Source organism: Mus caroli, chromosome 5, assembly GCF_900094665.2.
Source record: "Mus caroli chromosome 5, CAROLI_EIJ_v1.1, whole genome shotgun sequence".
In the NCBI taxonomy this organism is placed as follows: Eukaryota; Metazoa; Chordata; class Mammalia; order Rodentia; family Muridae; genus Mus; species Mus caroli.
The window spans coordinates 26,125,144-26,128,557 of record NC_034574.1 but is presented as its reverse complement, the minus strand read 5'-3'; positions in this window follow the sequence as shown (position 1 = coordinate 26,128,557).

Sequence of the window (3,414 nt, the reverse complement as noted above, 5' to 3'; positions counted from 1 at the left end):
GCTCTGAACACCTACTTCCGCCTAGCTGCTTCCGAGGGGGCTGCGGCGGGAAAGGAGTCACGTGATAACTCTTCTTCGGCTTCCATTGAGACCCCGCCCCCATAGCAACAAGGCAGTAGGCAGGCCTTTGGGGCGTGAAGGTTGGAGCAAATGGGAGGAGTCTGAAATTTAAGAGATCCTCCTGAACCAGCTTTTACACACCTACTCCCACCCATCCCACAAGTGGTTTTACAGATGCAAACGAAATTCAAATCGCCCCTTTATTGATCTTAAATTAAAGACCCATTCTCTCCTCCTTCTCTCCCAGATAGCTCGTTCTTTGCTCCGGTGAGGGGTAGAACTCTCCTCTTCCACTAACTTCAGGCCTCCAGACTTATCCAGCTTTTGGATTTTTTTGGTGCGGTCCCTGAAAGACATGAACACTTTAGCCAAGTTACATCTGGATCTCTCCAGCGGATGAGTCTGGAACAATGCCTGTGTAGCCTGGGCTTAGAAGAAGTGGGCTTACTCCAGAACTATGTTCTTTCCAGCCAGAGGGAAGGGGAAAGGATCTTTCAGAGAAACTACCATGGCTCCTTTCTGAATGACTGCCTAGTGACGCCCATGAGAGACTGAGACGGCTCCTTTTTGAGGGACTGAGGCATCTCAGAGAATAGAGTCTGCTGGCTCCTCCCTGAAAGACTGTGTAGACTCTTCTTCACAGAGGGACTGTGCCCTCTTCTCTCTAGAAGTCTACAAGGGCTCCTCCCTGAGGGACTGTGAAGGTTCCTCCCTGAGGGACTACAAGGGCTCCTCCTTCTAGGGCTCTTCCGTGAAGGACTTGGAAGGCTACTCCCTGAGGGATTTTGAGGACTTCTCCTTTAGGAACTGTGGCCTCTCCCCTTAAAGAGACTGTTATGGCTTCTATCAAAGAGCTATGATAAGATCTTACAGAGGAACTAAGACTGTTTCTCTGGGAGGGACTTTAATAACTCTGATTTCATCAAGGAAGTAAACTCAGCCCCAGTACAAGAGACAGACACTTGCTCGGTGACTTCCTGGAATATGTCGCTGAATTTTGAACTTGTTTTCTTGACTCCCAATCTAGTACCGGAGTATTGCTGGATTATGGAAGATGTTGAGCAGAGTGTTGACATCTTTAAAGGCATTCTTTTCTCATTACTGTGACATAAAATATGTCTCTGAATATAGTTTTTAACCACTGAACTCTAAGAAGTGGTCCTTGGAACCCTTTCTAGCAGGCTTTGAGAAAATACCATTAGTTCAGCTGGAACCCCAAATAAATTATGAATAGATTGGTAGATGTCCATAGAGGATCCTTCTGTTAAAAATGATTGAGAACAAGGCTTCCTTTCCACAGTGGTTCCCAGAACATTCCCCAGCATTAGCATACTGGAGAGGTATTTCCTAGGTAGTCGCTGCCTATAGACATGACTTTCCCAGACTTTCTGCTGTATGCCCAGGAAAGAAAGGATAGAGCTTCTTTGAGCCCCTAATCCAGCCTGAAACTCCTCTGATAATAATCTGAATGAATAAGAATACCACCTCTGGAATTCCTCCATTTTCTCCTTTTCACTTTCTTCCTTAGATAAGACATTCATGCCCCAGATCTCATGGGTTTCCCATGGTGTCCCCTGTCTTATCAGAGGGTAGAATTGAAAGGACCAAGGGACGAACTGAAGATTTTATCATAATTGTGCCTGTATAGGACTTTGAAGACTGCAAAATATCAACACCAAGGTTTTCCATACCAAAAGCTCTTGAAACTTTGGGCGCCACAGAACCCTGAAGGTGCCCTAATTTGGTTGTTTTATCAATGCTTGAAAGAAATGGGGTTGAAGGGCTGTGTATGAAACTAGATAAGGAATTCTCTGCCTGTAATTGTAGAGAAGTGATCATCTCTGAGTTTTTATTCTGATTTGAATCCTCGATTTTTCATTACTTTACGAGATTCTGGTTTGAGNCCTAGAGATTTTTCAGCCTGAAGCCTTTGTTCATGAGTTAACAATGTAGGTTCCTTAAGGGGAGATGTTTGCTGAAATATTAATTATGCAGAAGTCACGAATATCTGCCTTTGGAGTTAACCCTGCAAGTTTTACCAGTCCTTGAAGATGTGGTCTTGGGTATAAACTCAAACACTCCTTTATTTTAATGCTCGATCTCATGGTGAGTCCTGATGCCACTTCTTCAGATTTTACAATCAGAACCAGTGGTTTGGGATTTAATACAGTCTTTATAATTCGAAAGCCTGGTTGTCNTTTTATTTCTAAAACCTGATGTGTTGGTGCTAGGGTTAATTTATTGGATTGCACATTTTGTAGCCAAAGGCTTGGANCAAATTCTGAACTTATCACATCATGTATTCTGGGAGTCAAATCATTGTATTTTGACTTTTGAGGGGTACTCTCTGGAATCTTCACAGACTTTACAACTTGAAGTGGTGGTCCAGGAATCTCTTCCACGTTTGCAGAAACTTTGGGGAGGGCAACTGATTGAGGAACTGGAAGGGGTGTCTTTGCAGATTCTGTCACTTGATCTCCTGGCTTTGGATTAATGCCTACAAAGTTTACCGTTTGATCCAGTGATTCTATTTGAGTGATGCTTGCACTTTCCAGGCTCAGATTCTGAGGTTCTGTTAGCTTAGCTGCTACCTCTCCTGGCTGCCNTGTACCAAAGGTGAGCTCTACAGAGTCTGTATTTCCCTCAACTTGACTGGTTTGCTTGCATGACAACTCAGAGAATTCTTTTTGCAGCCACAGCATAGNGGCCAAATTTTTAGATTTGGGAATCTGAGTTCCTGGCCCTGGTGTTATTCCTGAAACAAAATCTGGGATGTGACAGAATGGCCTTGGTGTTGATACTACAGATTGTTCCCTTTGAGATCTTTTCTTAGAGCCCACCCCCCAGAGGTCCTAAGTCTTGAGGACATAGCCTTGGAGATTTTTCTACAAATCCGGTATCTCTATTTACTGGCTTTGGAGTCATTCTAAGAAATTCTTTTGCTGGCTGTCTTGCTTCACAAGTCACCTCTATCATGTCTGCAACATGACTCTTGACGTTCAGGGCCATTCTCTCAGATTCTGTAACTTCTTTTATGTGTAACTCCTTGAAATCTTGAAATTGAGGCCATGACCAAGAATGTAACTCAGGAGTTTCTGGGATCTGGTTTAGTTCTGAGGATTTTGAATCTTGATCACTTAGTGTTGGAGTCAGATCAAAAAATTCTAGTACTTGAAGATCTAGCTTCAGGGGCATCTCTAGTGATTCTATGACTTTATGTGTTGGGTTGGACCCCAACCTCACAGATTTCTCCATCATTTCTTTGCTTTTATGTCCCAACGCTTCTGTCATTTCTAAGATCCCACATCTTGATAAGTTGGTGGTGAAGTAAAATTCGATTTAGGGACTTGACAC